The sequence below is a fragment of the Microcaecilia unicolor genome, chromosome 4 (assembly GCF_901765095.1).
Source record: "Microcaecilia unicolor chromosome 4, aMicUni1.1, whole genome shotgun sequence".
In the NCBI taxonomy this organism is placed as follows: domain Eukaryota; kingdom Metazoa; phylum Chordata; class Amphibia; order Gymnophiona; family Siphonopidae; genus Microcaecilia; species Microcaecilia unicolor.
This window is the reverse complement of record NC_044034.1, coordinates 43,553,531-43,571,325: the sequence shown is the minus strand read 5'-3', so window position 1 is coordinate 43,571,325 and position 17,795 is coordinate 43,553,531. Positions and strand designations below refer to the sequence as shown.

Here is a 17,795-nt window from a genome sequence, read left to right as displayed (position 1 = left end):
TGGGGAAACCGGATATCTCTCCCCCTTCACACATCCGGCTGGAGGCTTCATAGAACGTTGGTGTTGCCTTTTATATAGAGAGATTATCAAGTTGTCAATCAATTTCTTTATCATAGAGCAGCATCAATATGTCAATTTAATCACACTTATTAATTAGTTTTCATTAGAATACTGTGATTATCTAGTAGTGATTTATACACTAACTACTTACATTTTGTTAAATCGACAATAGGTCTCTATTCAGTTCTAAACTGTAATGTATTTATTTAAATTTATATTCCATGTACTTTCCTGGGCAGATTTCAACTGCACATTTCATAATCACATACGGTAGAACAACACAAAGAAATCATTAAAACAAACATGACATAAAATAATTTAAAACCAAGCTGTATTAGCTGAACCTAAATTATCATATAGGTTCTTGCCTCACATCAGTTAGGTTATAGTAAAGGTCTGAGAAAACTAATATGCCTTTAGACATTTCTTAAAAGTCACAATAGCAGGTACCATATTCCACTGTCGAGGCATGGCTATAGAAAACACCCCCTTCCCAGCCAATTGGATTTTATGTAATGTTGGAACTTGCAAAAGCCAATTGCCCTCAAATCATAAAGCAGGGGTACTCAAGGGAGTCTACATAATCTATCTCCCATCCTCTCTCTATCACCTGTCTCTACCTACCTACCGATCCTATTACTACCCATCCATCCTTCTATTATGTTATACTTAATTTCCTACTTTACATAACAAAATTCTGTGTTACCTATTACTATGTAAGCCGCATTGAGCCTGCTTTTAGTGGGAAAGTGCGGGATACAAATATAATAAATAAATAAATACAGGCCAGTCGAGTTTTCAGGATATCGCTAATGAATACGCATGGGAGAGATTTACATATAATGGAGATGTCAAGCATGTAAATCTCTCTCATGCATATTCATGAGTGATAGTCTGAAACTCTGGACAGGTTTGAGTACCCCTGTCATAAAGCACTGGAAAAATGATATATGCTCAGCACCTGCAATAGATAAGGTGTCACATCCTTCATTGCCTTTTAAATTAAAAGAATCATTTTAAATTTAATTGAATATCTATCAACATCAGAGATATATGAGCATTCTTTGGAATGTCAACAATCAATCTGGCAGTAGCGTTTGAGACAACTGATGTGCTCAGCATTGATTCTGAGAACAGCCTAAATACATGTTATTGCAATAGTCAAGTATCATAAAAACAAGGAACTGCACAACAGTCCAAAAATCAACATCCAGCATACCCCTCAATCTACTAAGCAACTGCAGTCAGTAGAATATAGCCTTAACAACTGCTCACATCTGTGATCGCTTGGAGGGGCATAATCGAACGCGAACGATGGGCGTTTATTTCCGAAAACGGGTACGTGAAGAAGCGGGACAGACCATAATTTCGAAAAAAATGGGCGTCCATCGTTTGTTTCGAAAATACGGTTTGAACGGACCAAATGCCCATGGATTTGGTCCTTTCTGAGCTGGGCGGTTTGTTTTTTTTGCGATAATGGAAAATAAAAACGTCCAGCTCAGAAACGTCCTAATCCAAACCATTTGGTCATGGGAGGGACAAATGTACAACACTGCCATAGCTCTTAGGGGTGAAGGGGGCAACTACACGTGGGTACAGTGGGTTTCAGAGGCCTCCCATTTACCACCACAAGTGGTACAGGTGGGGGGGGATGGGCCTGGGTCTGCCTGCCTGAAGTGTACTGCAGTACCCACTAAAAGTGCTCCAGGGACAGGACTTGTTGCTGCTGTATAACCTTGGCACAGCAGTTGACACCTGAAGACTAATCTCGCTGAAAACGTCCTTTATTTGAATAAGCACGTTTACTCACAGTTAACTGCAGATCACAGGTTGGGCCCCACTGGCCACGAGTCTCGCTAGTACTGAGATTAGCAGTAGGTCCCAACTGGCAGAATGGTGTACAATGCCCTCTTTCAGCAACATTCAAGGTAAGAACTAAGTGCTGTAACGTGGCTAACATACGACCAGGATCTAAAACTGGCTTACAAAAATAGCCACTACTTCATGGACTACCGGAAACACAACAGGGCACACTCTGACCCAGTAAGCAGAGGGAAAAGCACCATGGGAGTAGAGCCTACCAACTACCAACATCGTGAGCATTTCACACAAGCTAGTGGAATCACGGAGCCCAATACCCTACACCCACCACAATGCATTGCTGATGTGACTCTGCAGTGCCCTTAACAGAAAAGGTGTCACACTCACCCGAGAGCCCCATCAGAACCAGGGAAAGGCTGTCAGAGGATAGAACACATTCTGCTGTCATGGAGGTGGATACGGAATTTGAGGCTGGCATACAGGCTGGCAAAAAAAAGTTTGTAAAGTGGGTTTCTTTTGGTGGGAGGGGGTTAGTGACCACTGGGGGAGTCAGGGCATGTGATCCCTGATTCCCTCCAGTGGTCATCTGGTCAGTTGGGGCACTTTTTTGGGACTTGTTTGTGGAAAAAAAAGGGTCCAAAAAAAGTGACCCAAAATCGCGGTAAAAACACTTTTTTTTTTTTTTCAATTATCACCTAAAGACGTCCATCTCTGCTCGGCCGATAACCACGCCCCAGTCCCGCCTTCACCACGCCCCCGACACGCCCCCATCAGCTTTATTCGTTCCCGCGACGGAGTGCAGTTGAAGATGCCCAAAATCGGCTTTCGTTTATACCGATTTGGGCACCGAGAGAAAGACGTCCATTTCCCAATTTAGGTCTGAATATAGGTGTTTTTCTCTTTCGATTATAAGGTGGATAGTAAGTCAAGAGTTCAAAATTATACCTAGACTGGTAACCAGCTGTGATAAAACAACAGGAGTACCATCAATAACCATTTATGGAGGCGTATCTTCTACGGTGGAATGCCCAAAAACAATAAATTCTGATTTGGCAATATTCAAGACTTAGATGATTTGACACCATCCAGGATGAAATCAAACACAGAGACCGATGCAGTTAAGCATCAGAAAAGCTAGAAAAAGGGAAAAAACAAAACCTGGATGTCCTCTGTGCAAAGTTTATAATATACTTCTAGGTCACAAAACTGTTGACACAAAGGCACCATATATAAGTTAAATAGCATGGCAGAAAGAGCAGAGCCCTTCCATAGAAAGGGGACAAGCAGAAGAACAATCCAAACCCACCTGTACCATCTGCTGTTTCCCAGAGAGATAGAATGCAAACCAAGGAGAAAGTTTCTTCAACAAAATAGAATGGTTAAGAGCATCAAATGCTGCAGAATTATCAAGGAAGACCATAAAGTACCTAATATCCTGATCAAACCCCTACTTCCCAGTCTTCCTTGCAGAATTATTCAAGGTCAGAAATATTCTTAGGTCTTGTTTGCTGATTGTAAGAAATTGAAAATGTTAAATTGTTGATTATATATTTACACTCATTCTGTACTTTCTGTCTTCTAGGCCTGGATAAGAACACACCAGGTCTAGATTTAGCTTGTATTTATTTGGGAGAGTTGAGGGTGGGGTTAATTGTAAACTCATATTTATCTGTTGGTTTCTTTGAGCTGATATTAAACAAAAATTTTTTTTTTAATAATTAAATTGAATGTATGATGCAAACCTTTAGACACTCCTCCAAAGGCCATGCCCAGTCTCCAGTATTGGATTTCTAGGTATACGGAGCCAGCAAAAACATAGCCGGTTAAGTGCGATATTTGGCACTTTAATAGGCTATGAAGCACTGCATAAAGATAGCACACTGTTTTATGCAGTTATCTTAGCCAATTAAGTACTGGAAATCAGCATTTAATCAATTAAGTGCTAACTCCACCCATGGTACACACCCAAAATAGCCAGTTTCAGCTTGGGTGCTATTTAAATTGTTTTGAATATTAGAGCTTAGTGACTCATTAGGCCTTCAGTTGGTCGGCTAAATGCGATTCCATGGTTGAACAAATATTGTGACTCCCCCCCCTGCCCTTTCAGCTTTCAATTGTTATTCTATCTACTAGTAACAACCATTTTATACCTTCAAAAATTTAAATCAAATAAGACACATTAAATACGGCAGGGAAACTTGAGGTATTGCTAGGTGTCACAGTGACAAAGCTCTATAATTTACAGTTGAGTTAATAGTATGTTTTGAGCATAGACTTAAATTTTGGAAATGACGTCTGAAGACAAATATCCTGAGGTAAACTGAAAGTACAGTAAAATAAGACCCTGCCCCCCCCCCCCCCCCCCTGATATTCAGCCAACTTCAGGCTGCACAGTGACTGCCTGATGCCGGTGCCCAGACCATTCAATACCAGCCCATATCTGGTGACAGGCATTGAATGTCTGGTTTCACTTTTGACCAATGCACAGTAACCAGTTAAGCCTATATTAAGCGCTAACCAGTTACGTACTTAGCGGTTAAAGATAAGCTTGCTATTTATGCGGCCTATTTTAACCAGTAAATATAGCCTGTTTAGTGTTCAATATTTGCGCCTAACCGGCTATGTCGCGCAATATAGCTGGTTGGCGGCTAGCCACTAATCACAAATATTCAGCGGAGTCATTCCTGGCCAGTTAAATAGTTTTCAAAGAGTGTCTAGTAACATCCCTATGTATTTTGTGAAATGAAGAAATTCAACATTTTTTGGTATTGGAATATTGGAGGATCCTAGAGGGTGAGTAGGGAATAAGATGATGAAATTGGATTGACAGTTAACCAGAATAAAGTACTTTGATGTACAGTAGTAAATACAGCGATGGGAAGCCAGTGGTCATGATAAAGGAGGGGAGTTACATGATCAAATGTTTTCGCACCGTGAAGTTGAACCAGTTGTAATCTTCATATCTGAGATAAGTTGATACCTTGTAGTAGTGAGTTAACAGTAATCGAGGCATGGGACTACCAAAGAGTCTAAAAGTTATAGTAATGATTTTTGATCCTGCAGGAAACAAATTGATCATAGTTGTCAAAAGCTAAAAAATGATTTTGTTTTTTACTTTTGCCAAACTAGAATCTTCACTGAGCAGTGTTCCATTTCCTTTCAAATTCTCAACGTCAGAAAATAAGGAACAGATGTCAAATCCTTTCTAGAAAACTAGCGCTTCATTTTTAGTGGGGTTAAATTTTAATCCGTTTTTAGCAAGTCACTCAGCAATCCTTTCAATTCTATGTCATTGGCGTAAATAAAATATGCCGGGTCAATTGATTGTGTAAATAGTGCTAAAAGTGCAAAACAGATATTTAAAAGCATTGGACTAAGTATGGGGCCCTGGGAGACTCCACAAGGGACACTGTTCTGATGGGAAATTGATCGAAACCACTGAACTCAAAAAGATCTGTTTTCTAAATAGGAGGGAAACCATGTCCGTGCAGAACCGAAGATACAGAGATTAGCATGTCTCAAGAAAAGAGTGGCATGATTCACCAGGTCAAACGTGGCCATGATATCAAAGGAAATCTGCAGAACCTCTCTGCCAGCATCAGGCCCAGCCTAATATAGTTTTTCAGGACAAGAAGAGGCTCAGCACAATTGTGGGGTTGGAAACCTGTCTGATGAGGATGAAAGCAAATAATCTCAAAAACAGAGTTCTAAACCAATCAACAAAAGCAAAAATACTCTGAAAGATAGCCGAGACTAAATATAATCTCCTAATTATGTGTGAAAGGGATGAATCTCAGAAACACAGGTAATATTCAGTGCCATTCAGACTGCAGAATTTAATACACTGCTATCTATGTGGAGAATGAGACCTTGAATAAATTATTGACTGCATCAAACTAAATCCGTGCTGAATTGGTTAGTGCTCAGTGTTCCGTGCAGCAGTGTTCAGTATCTCAAAATAGTGACAAGCAAAGCTGCAAAACTTATATATAACACTGATTGCCATCCCCCAACTCAGCTGTCCATAAGTGCTTGACTTTGTGCAGAAGTTTCACTTCACAGATGTCTCAAGAAGCAAGGGAAAGGCAGTCTTGAGTTGCACCATGGCTGGGTGGATTAAATACAGTGTCTTTCCCTTGCCCCTTGAGCTGTAGGCCAATAATTTCCTCCTTCCAGTTAGAAGTGAAAGTATCTTCTTTAAGACCAGTATACACTATATGGTGCAAGTTGGGGAGGAAGAAGTTGTTTTAATGATAGAGATGAGTATAAAGTGAAGTGGGAGGCATTCATAGATAACACTGTTTTCTTAATCTCAAGACCTGAGGCTAGGTTAAACTAAGTAATTTACTGCAAGGGATGAAGGATCCTGAGGAAGGAGAGGTAGGAAGATCAATGATCATAGGAGGGGAAACAAAAATAGGAAGGGAATCATGCGAACTTGTGATCTTAGCAGTAAAACTTAACAACATCATCTGTAAGTGTTGAGGAATGAGGGTATTACTAAGTTGACAAATAATTTTGTAGAGCTTAGCAGGTAGAATTCAGACTTATCAGTGAAAGGAAATAATTCTTAAGCCTGATGGAAGACCTTTAGGAACATGCAGCAGACCTAAAGGCAACTAATGTAGATCGAGAGTGATGTTTTTTTTTCACTGGTGGCGTAATTGTCTTTTTAATAAGGAGGGTACATAAGTAATGCCATACTGGGAAAAGACCAAGGGTCCATCGAGCCCAGCATCTTGTCCACGACAGCGGCCAATCCAGGCCAAGGGCACCTGGCAAGCTTCCCAAACGTACAAACATTCTATACATGTTATTCCTGGAATTTTGGATTTTTCCAAGTCCGTTTAGTAGTGGTTTATGGACTTGTCCTTTAGGAAACCGTCCAACCCCTTTTTAAATTCTGCTAAGCTAACCGCCTTCACCATAATTTCCGGCAATGAATTCCAGAGTTTAATTACACGTTGGGTGAAGAAATATTTTCTCCGATTTGTTTTAAATTTACTACACTGTAGTTTAATCTCATGCCCCCTAGTCCTAGTATTTTTGGAAAGCGTGAACAGACACTTCACATCCACCTGTTCCACTCCACTCATTATTTTATATACCTCTATCATGTCTCCCCTCAGCCGTCTCTTCTCCAAGCTGAATAGCCCTAGCCTCCTTAGTCTTTCTTCATAGGGAAGTCGTCCCATCCCCGCTATCATTTTAGTGGCCCTTCGCTGCACCTTTTCCAATTCTACTATATCTTTCTTGAGATGCGGCGACCAGAATTGAACACAATACTCAAGGTGCGGTCACACCATGGAGCGATACAAAGGCATTATAACATCCTCACACCTGTTTTCCATACCTTTCCTAATAATACCCAACATTCTATTCACTTTCCTAGCCGCAGCAGCACACTGAGCAGAAGGTTTCAGTGTGTTATCGACGACAACACCCAGATCCCTTTCCTGGTAGTAAAGGTAAGACAATTTGTGACTGGTAGAACGGAGGTATATGTAAAGGAACTACTTTATTCAAACTGGTGCCCAAGATAGTGTCCAAAACAGTGTTCGAGCAGGCAAAGGGAGAGATACAAAGTCACTGGGAAAAGGCTGATAATAAGACAAAAGTATCTGAGTTGAAGTCCGTAAGGTTCCTGGACCTTTGAGACCAAGGAAGGGACTGTATGTGGAAGGGAGCTTTCAGGCAACAGCTGAAGGCAATGATTAAATGGTCTGAGTAAAGAACTGGCAAGATATGAAGAGAATGGATGGTAGGAACATCAGTCTCATGAGTAATAACAAGCTCTGATGTGTGACTGACATAATGGGTAGAAGACAGAATATGTTGAATGAGACCAGAATCTAAAAAAGGAAGCCACACAAAGTGTGGAGGTGCACTTAATCCCCACAAAACAATACAGGAAGAAAAAAGAGAAGAGTGGGGGAAGATAGGCTGTTTCCAATCAATAAGGGAGACGTATATTTGAAAAAAGTATAATGTTTATTATAACAGGTCGACTCGACACAGCTGTGTTTCGGCGACGTACCGCCTTCTTCAGGAGACCTGAAACCAGCATAAATGATGTAACGCTGATGCCGCTACAGAATATTAATACATATTGACATGCCCTATAGTAGACATTCTGGGGCCCAGGACAGAAATTGAGGGGGCCCCCAACCCAATCTCCTTCCTGCCCCCTCCCCAAATTTCCCCATCCACCATTACTACCACACATAAAACAACTTTAAATTACTTCTTCACACACAAAACACAGACAGGCCTTCAACAAATACAGAACAAGGGATCACAAATTAGAAATATGAACACTAAAATGGAACTGGAAACTTCAAGAAGTTAAAACTCAGCAAGTACTGCAACACTGGAGAAACAAAAATAGAAATGCACTTCATTTTGTACTGAACACAGTCAATGGAACTTTGCATTATGTAGCTGTAATTCGGGTTCCTCTTTCCCACATGCATCACTTTGCACTTGCTCACATTAAACGTCATCTGCCATTTAGATGCCCAGTCTCCCAGTCTTGTAAGGTCCTCTTGTAATTTTTCACAATCCTCTTGCAATTTAACAACTTTTAATAACTTTGTGTTGTCAGCAAATTTAATTACCTCATTAGTTACTCCCATCTCTAGATAATTTATAAATATGTTAAAAAGCAGCGGTTCTAGCACAGACCCCTGGGGAACCCCACTATCTACCCTTCTCCATTGAGAATACTGACCATTTAACCCTACTCTCTGTTTTCTATCTTTTAACCAGTTTTTAATCCACAATAGAACACTACCTCCTATCCCATGACTCTCCAATTTCCTCTGGAGTCTGCACAGGCAGAAACGGGAAGTTGTGACAGAGGTGGGGCAGACCACGACAGAGGGAGAGCGCTGAAGAGGGCAAAGGTAGCATGTCTGAATCGCTGCTGCGCCAGCTGCCCTCTGAAGAAAAATGCAGTTCCTTGGAAGGTGAGGAAGAAGCTGGATGGGGCTCAGGGCAGCTGCCCTGCATACCATTCAAATAATAAATTAATTAAGACTTGCTTCACCAATTGGTTTTTGGAAGTTCTTTCTTTATATATTTATTTATTGCATTTTAATCCCACATTTTCCCACCTTTTTGCAGGCTCAATGTGGCTTACAATACATCTGGTTCTCATCTGGTATAGGTTCTCAGGTTATCTGGGAGCCATTTCTAACATATTTTACAAGTTATTCACATAAGTTGGAGATACACCCATGCTCCAGCCACATATGTGCCCCCTTGCTACCTTATAAGAATGCCATGTAGTGCAATTAATGCACATAAGTACCAATTGTCTCAGCACCAACTGCTGGAGACTAGTTATAGAATTGTGCTGTATATGTTTAAGAACATAGACTTTGAGGCGTATTTTCAAAGCACTTAGACGTACAAAGTTTCATAGGTTACTATGGAACTTTAAGTCTAAGTATTTTGAAAATGGGCCCTTTTGTGTACCAGGTCTCTATCCTTTCCGAGCTCACAACCTAAATGATCTTGGATGCACAATGTGTGTGCCTACTTTACATTTTTTTTTTTGTTACATTTGAAGACTTTCTAGCTCTCCTTCCTTTCCTATATAACCATGTAGTTCCTTTTTCTTTTATTTTCTTCCATTCTCTCTACTATATTTTGACATGGTAAACTTCTCTTATAGTCATCCTTAAGGGAAGAGTGAGGGACAGAGCAGATGTCCCTACTTATTCTCTGGCTGGGAATTGCAGTTCAGCCACCTGACAAAAGAGGGTGCTAACCCTGCTTGTCAGAGGCTGAACTGTAGAGCTAGTCAGTGCATTGTCGGTAGGGTAGGCTAGGCTGCCTGAACAGAAGGGAGTGGCCCCCACAATGTACAGAAGATAGAAAGCCCAGGGGAGGAAGAGGAGAAGGCCTGGGTATGCCCTGATTGAAGCCATCCCAAGGCTGTGATCGGATTGAGGTAAGCCCTTGCTGCTGTTTAAACTTTACAAGTTTGCTTGAGGTCTGACTGGAGCCAGACCTGACAAATACAATAGAACTGAAAGGCTGTGTTTGGGGCGTGGCAACCCTGCGCTGAGGACTGTGACTGCGTTTGAGGCTACTGTCAGAGGCGGATTGCTGCTGTTTGCCGAGCCACTGGTGTTTTCCCATTCTGTACTTCAGCTCTATGAAGAAACACGCTGGGGATTTCTGTTCTTGTAAATAAATACTCATTTTTGCATTCTACTTTTTTGTCCGGCTGTATTATCTCCTCTGGCCTTGCCCAACCCTGCTCAGGGTCTCACAGCAGGTATAAAACTATAATAAAACTCTCAAGGCACATTTTTCTAATCATCCACCCATGAGATTGTGAACAAAGTTTACATTACTTTATGTATGTGCAAGTTTTTTTTTTTTGTTACATTTGTACCCCGCACTTTCCCACTCATGGCAGGCTCAATGCGGCAATGGAGGGTTAAGTGACTTATCCAGAGTCACAAGGAGCTGCCTGTGCCTGAAGTGGGAATCGAACTCACTTCCTCAGTTCCCCAGGACCAAAGTCCACCACCCTAACCACTAGGCCGCTCCTCCACCATAGGGACAGTTCTGTAATAGGGTGCCTCAGAGGTGCGTGCTATGAACCAAATCTATAACAGCATCCGGGCACAAAGATGCTGATAAAGAATACTAGCGTAAATCCACAGTGGCATGCTGAAATTTAAGTGTGACCATTTACTCCCCAGGGGTGAACTGACCAGGCAAACAGGAGGTGCCCAAGGGCCCAGTACCTCCTCCCCCACATGTTCAACATCTCTCTCCCCTCTGTTCCTGGGACCAGCACTCCCCCTCTCTTACCCCCCCCCCCCTTTCCATTTACCTCAAAAGTCTCTGTCTCTATACAAGGCCCCGGCTGTTTGCTGCAGCCTGCCCCTTTCTGACATAATTTCCTGCTTCTGCGAGGGAGGACTGCAACAGAGATTTTTCCAGTCAGTGACAGACAGCTAGGGCCCTGTATGGAGAAAGGGACTTAAATATGAGGGGACAGAACAAGATCCAAGGTCAGAGAGGAGCGAGGAGGAGATGTTGGATCTGGGGAAAGGAGGAAGGGGGCAGAGATGGTGCACTGAGGGAAGGAAGAAAGAATGAGAGGGAGAGATGTTGCATTTTGGGGGGGGGGGGGGAGGCTGAGACCCTCTTATTGTCTGAGGGCCCAAATCCCTGTCAGTTCGCCCCCAACTTCTACTCAATGGCAGGCGTAAAGTTGGCACACCTAAGTACAGCAAGAAGTGTGTGTGTAACATAGTATTCTATAAGTTACATTTGTAAGTAGGACACATGTCCATGCCCTGCCCTGCACTGCCCTGCCCATGTTCCATCCATCTGTATGCCCCTTTAGCAGTTATGTGCTACTTTATAGAATAACATGTATTGTGCTTACACAAGTAAGTGACATGTTTCTTTGCACTTAGCTCATAAGACACAAGTAATTACATGCACCCAGTTATAAAATTGTCTTTCACATCTTATTAAATAAATGATAATTGTCTTTTTATGGAAATAGCAAAATATTTCAAAATCAAACACCTATCTTTTGCCAGGAAATATTTAATGCTAATGCAGCACCTCAGACTCTCTTAAAATCAACTAATAGGGAAAGGGAAATGGGACTTGATATACCGCCTTTCTGAGGTTTTTGCAACTACATTCAAAGCGGTTTACATAATATATTCAGGTACTTATTTTGTACCAGGGGCAATGGAGGGTTAAGTGACTTGCCCAGAGTCACAAGGAGCTGCAGTGGGAATCAAACTCAGTTCCCCAGGAGCAAAGTCCACTGCACTAACCACTAGGCTACTCCTCCACTAGCAACATTCCATGTAGAAGCCTGCCCTTGCAGCTGCGCAGGCTTCTGTTTCTGTGAGTCTGACGTCCTGCACATACGTGCAGGACGTCAGACTCACAGAAACAGAAGCCTGCGCAGCCGCATTGGTGATCTACATGGGCAGGCTTCTACATGGAATGTTGCTAGTGGAATAGCAACATTAACATTCCATGTAGAATCTCAAATAGTAGCAACAGAATCTCAATAGTAGCAACATTCCATCTAGAATCTCAAATAGGGAAAGGGAACTGGGACTTGATATACCGCCTTTCTGAGGTTTTTGCAACTACATTCAAAGAGGTTTACATATATTCAGGTTCTTATTTTGTACCAGGGGCAATGGAGGGTTAAGTGACTTGCCCAGTGTCACAAGGAGCTGCAGTGGGAATCAAACTCAGTTCCCCAGGATCAAAGTCCACTGCACTAACCACTAGGCTACTCCTCCATATAGTAATTAAGCATATAGTAATTATGTGATCCTAATGAAGTACCCCAGAACCTTGAGTGTTGTGTGCAGTTCTGGTCACCACATAGCCAAAAAGGATATTGGAATTAGAAAAGAAAAGTGACTAAAATAATATAGGGGATAGAATGAGTGATATAAAGTTAAGGGTCTTCAGCACGGAGAAGAGATAGCTGAGGGGAAATATGATAGATGTCTTTAAAATATTGAGTGGAGTTGAACAGGTATATTCAAACTGATTGTGTACCCTTTCAAAAAAATATAAAGACTAGAGACATGCCATGAATTTACAAAATAGTACTTTTAAAACAAATAGAAAATATTTTTCACTTAATGCATAGCTAAGCTTTGGAACGTGTTGCTAGTGGATGTGATAAAAGCAGTTAGTGTAGCTGAGTTTAAAAAAAAAAAAGGTTTGGACGAATTCCTAGAAAAAACGGCAATAGAATGTTATAAAGAAAGACAAGGGGAAAACCGTTGCTTATCCCTGGGGGTAAATACTGTAGCATGAAATGTAGCTACTTTTTGGGATCCTGCCATTAACTTGTAACCTTGTCACTGTTGGAAACAGGATACTGGGAATTTTTTTGTTTTTATATCCTCTGCTCTCTGATGAATTAAAATTCTTTTGAATGTAAAAAGGATGCAAGATTGGAGCTCCTCCAAAAACAAACAAAAAAAAAACAAACCAAAGCAGCTCTAAAGATTAGTGAAAATTTGAAGAGACTAAAAGATATACATGAAAGAACTAGTTTTCATTGTTGTGTTAACACAGGGGTCCTTTTACAAAGGCACGCTGAAAAGTGGCTTGCGGTAGTGTAGGTGCAGGTTTTGGGCACGTGCAGAATCATTTTTCAGTGCACCTGTAAAAAAGGCCTTTTCCCCCCCTGCCCCACAAAAAATGGAGGAGCAGCAAAATTAAAATTGCCATTCGTCCATTTTGGGTCTCTGACCTTACCGCCAGCCATAAACCTAGCGGTAAAGAATTTGGGCGATAAGGACCTGCGTGCGTCTGCATGCCAAAAATGAAATCAACACAAGAGCCACGCGGTAGTCAGGTGGTAAGTCCATTTTGGTGTACATTGGGTACGCGTAGACACCTACTCGGTTTAGTAAAAGAGGCCCATAGTAACTCCAGAGACGGCTCAGCTGTCTGACCTCTTCAATGCTTCCTTAGAGTCTGGAGTGGTCCCAGAGGACTGGAGAAGGGCAGATGTGGTCCCTCTGCACAAGACTCTGTCAGTCTGACCTCGGTGATGAGTAAACTAATGGAAACGCTTCTAAAGCGGAGGATCATGAGGTTTCTTGAATCAAATGGACTGCAGGACCCGAGGCAGGTCATGTCAGATGAATCTGATTGATTTCTTTGACTGGGTGACCAAACAGTTGGACGTGGGAGGGGTGCTAGATGTGGTGTACTTGGATTTTAGCAAAGCCTTTGACATGGTTTCTCATAGGCGACTGATTAATAAACTGAGTGCACTCGGTATGGGACCTAAAGTGACTGAGTGGGTTAAAAACTGGTTAAATGGGAGGAGAAGGGTAGTGGTAAATAGAGCTTGCTATGAGGAAAGGGATGTTATCAGTGGTGTACCGCAGGGGTCGGTCCTTGGGCCGGCTCTTTTTAACATCTTTCTGAGTGATATTGCGGAAGGACTGTCTGGCAAGGTTTGTCTTTTTGCGGATGATACCAAACTCTGTAATAGGGTGGACACCCCAGAGGTTGTGGAGGGCATGAGGAAGGATCTAGCAAAGCTGTAAGAATAGTCCGGTAATTGGCAACTAAGATTTAATGCTAAGAAATGCAGGGTCATGTACTTGGGTTACAAGAATCCAAGGGCACAGTACAATATCGGGGGTGAAGTGCTTTTGTGTACAAAGGAAGAGCAGGATTTGGGGGTAATTGTGTCTGACGACCTTAAGGTGGCCAAACAGGTAGAAAAGGCAATGGTCAAAGCCAGAAGGATGCTTGGGTGCATAAGGAGAGGGATGACCAGCAAGAAAAAAAGAGGTGATAGTGCCCTTGTATAAGTCTCTGGTGAGGCCCCATTTAGAATATTGTGTGCAATTCTGGAGACCGCACCTACATAAAAATATACACAGGATGGAGATGGTCCAGAGGGCGGCTACAAAACTGGTAAGTGGTTTCTGTCATAAAACATATAGGCTTGGGTTCAAAATAATTTATCTTTTTTATATATGCACTTTTTAACATCTTTCTGAGTGATATTGCGGAAGGACTGTCTGGCAAGGTTTGTCTTTGCGGATGATACCAAACTCTGTAATAGGGTGGACACCCCAGAGGTTGTGGAGGGCATGAGGAAGGATCTAGCAAAGCTGTAAGAATAGTTGCATTGTATGTTTTATTATCCATGTATCAGATGGTAATATGGAATGCACCATAATTTATGGGCGGAGGTTTGAGCTCAAGTCTAACAGTATTTAATGTGAGTAGTTTATGACCTATACATATGTATTATAGATATACGCATACACCGGTGATTAAGATCTACTTGGGCTCAGCTGTATGTACATACACAAATATTAGGAGGTGGAACATCATATGTGCAATGATGGTTCCATTGTGACACCACCACATATTCCTCTTGGGGATATAATGGGTGTAAACGGTATGGTCTGAGCACATTTAAAACAATTTAAAACACTTTATAGTATTTTTTTAAAGTGCATATATAAAAAAAGATAAATTATTTTGAACCCAAGTTTATTATAGTGAGTTTATGGTTTAACTTGGTTTGTTGGATTTGTTCTTCCTGATTTTTTGTAATTTGATAAAACATATAGGGACAGGCTCATGAACTGCTCAACATGTAAATGCTGGGAGAGAGGGGATATGATAGAGACATTTAAATACCTCAGTGGTGTTAATATACAGGAGGTGCGCCTTTTTCAAATGAAGGAAAACTCTGGAATGAGAGGGCATAGGATGAAGTTAAGAGGAAACAGGCTTAGGAGGAATCTAAGGAAAGGGTGGTGGATGCGTGGAATGGTCTCCTGGTGGAGGTCGTGGAGATGAGGACTGTGTAAGAATTTAAGAAAGTGTGGAACAGACATGTGGGATCCCTTAGGAAAAGGAGTTAGTGGAGGGGCAGACTGGATGGGCAATTTGGTCCTTATCTGCCATCATGTTTCTATGTTCTATGTTAAGCCCAACGGCTTTATTATTTCTTAAATAACACATCATAAGAACCTTCTCTCAAGAACCTTAACCAGCCATCTCATTCTGTGAAAAATACACATATACACATAAAAATTACTGATAGTAAAGAACATCTTATAAAACTGCCCCATAAAATTACACAAAACTAATAAATAGTATCTATACAAACCCCACAAAAAAGGGGGGGGAAGGCCACAAATTGTGCCATCCAACAAGGTTCCACGTTTTGAATATCTTCCTCTTACAATTATTAAAATTCATGCTTACAATTATTAAAATTTTTTGAAAAGGGCAGATAAAGACCTGTATGGTCCACTCAGTCTGCCCAACAAGGTGGCCAGAATTGTGCCCGCCACTCCATGCAAGTTACACTCCTCTACGCCCTGTTTAAAATGCTTTGTTTCCATACTCTTTCCATATAGAGATCCTCTGTGGTGAGCTATTCCATGCAGTTATGAATTCCGTCACTGTTTTTGTCCCCACCACCTTCCCTGGAGGAATATTCTAGGCATCCACCACTCTCTAATGTGAAAAAGAATTTCCTGAGGTTACTCCTAAGGCAACCTGCAATCTCAAATTCATGTCCTCTATTTCTTACTGCTTCCCCCCCATCTCTGAAAAAGATTTGTTTGTATATTAATACCTTTCAAGCAGGGGGTGGACTGACAGTGATCTGGGCCCCCAGGCAATAAGAGTCAAGATCCCCCCCCCCCCCAACCTCCCATCTGACAGAGATTACCGGTTCTTCATTTATCCTAATATTTCTAAATCTCGCGCCAATTCAGAGTTACTGCCCAGCTACCACGTGGCCTGTGCGGTAATTTCATTTGTTACGCACATCTGAAAATATATTTTATTTTCTGATGCGCGGCAAAAATCAGGTGGTAACTCCAACTTGACGTGCCTAGCCGATTACCGCACGGTTAATGCAAGAGACCTTACCGCTAAGTCACTGACTGGCGGTAAAGTCTCAGACCCAAAATAGACTGGACGTGCGGCAATTTTTATTTTGCCGCACGGCCATTTTCAGCAAAAATGTTTAAAAAGGCATCTTTTGCAGGCGTGCTGAAAAATGGATCTGCGCGTGCCCAAAACTCATGCTTACACTACCGCAGGCCATTTTTCAGCCCACCTTAGTAAAAGGACTCTATATTGATTAGCATCAGCCCCCGTATTGATCCCTGAGGCACTCTGCTACTTACCTTTCTTTCCTCCGAGTGAACTCCATTTGCCACCACCCATCAGTCAACCAATTTCTGATCCAGTTTTACCTCCTTGGTTTCCATCCACAACTGCTCAGTTTATTTATGAACCTTCTATGAGGAACAGTATCAAAAGCTTTGCTGAAATCTAAGTAGACAGCATCTAGCATGTGCCATTGATCCAGTTTTCTGGTCAACCAATCAAAGATATTAATTAGATTTGACAAGATTTGCCTTTGGTAAAGCCATGGTGTCTCAGATCTTGTAACTTATTGGATTGTAGATATTTGACTGTCCTTTTCTTCAGTAGCACTTCCATTATCTTTCCCATCCCCAGTTTGTGGTTTCCCCACATCAACCTTTCTCCAATCTTGTGGTACTTCTCCAAGGGATCTATTAAACATATCCTTTAGAGGGGCCCAGTAAAACCTCTCTAAGCTGCTTAAGCTCTCTCACAATCCTAGGATGTATCTCATTGAGTCCCATGCATTTGTCCACAATTATTTTTGCAAGTTGTTCATGCTTTCTTCCATGAATGGAATAGTATCTACACCATCCCCATACATAACTTTGTGAAACATCCTTGCCTTGACTTGCCTGAGGTTTTTCTTCCATGAATACTGAACAAAATGAATTGTTGAGTAATTTCTTCACTCAACGTGTAATTAAACTCTGGAATTCATTGTCAGAGAATGTGGTAGGGGCGGTTAGCTTAGCGGAGTTTTAAAAAGGTTTGGACGGCTTCCTAAAGGAAAAGTTCATAGACCATTTTTAAATGGACTTGGGGAAAAACCACTATTTCTGGGATAAGCAGTATAAAATGTTTTGTACTTTTTTGGGATCTTGCCAGGTATTTGACCTGGATTGGCCACTGTCAGGATGCTGGGCTTGATGGACCTTTGGTCTGTCCCAGTATGGCAATACTTATGTCTTGCCACCTCCTCTCTTAGTTCTTGTACTTCTTTCATGAGGGATTCAGTGTGCATGCATTTATCACATGAAACCATAGTCTTGCCTTGGGAAGATATTAACAGTTGGCTCTACAGATTACTAGTAGCCGCATCTGTAATGTCAGGCTGAGTTCCTTCAGGACTAGGGTGAATACCAGCAGCAGACTTTAGTTGGTATACCACAGAAACCCAAAACGGGTAGCAGGAAACTCTCGATCACTTCTTTTACATATAACATATAGTAACATAGTAAATGACG

The 17,795-nt window shown here is 41.6% G+C and overlaps 1 protein-coding gene across 1 annotated transcript in view; it reads left to right on the top strand.

Moving 5' to 3' along the window:
• The window catches only part of CEBPZOS (CEBPZ opposite strand), a 36,944-nt gene extending 31,189 nt beyond the window's left edge, over positions 1 to 5,755 (top strand). Inside the window, exon 5 of the mRNA XM_030200187.1 lies at positions 5,351 to 5,755. The gene's annotated coding sequence lies outside the window, so the exon portion shown is untranslated. The remainder of the gene's footprint in view (positions 1 to 5,350) is intronic.
• Positions 5,756 to 17,795: the final 12,040 nt, after the last annotated feature.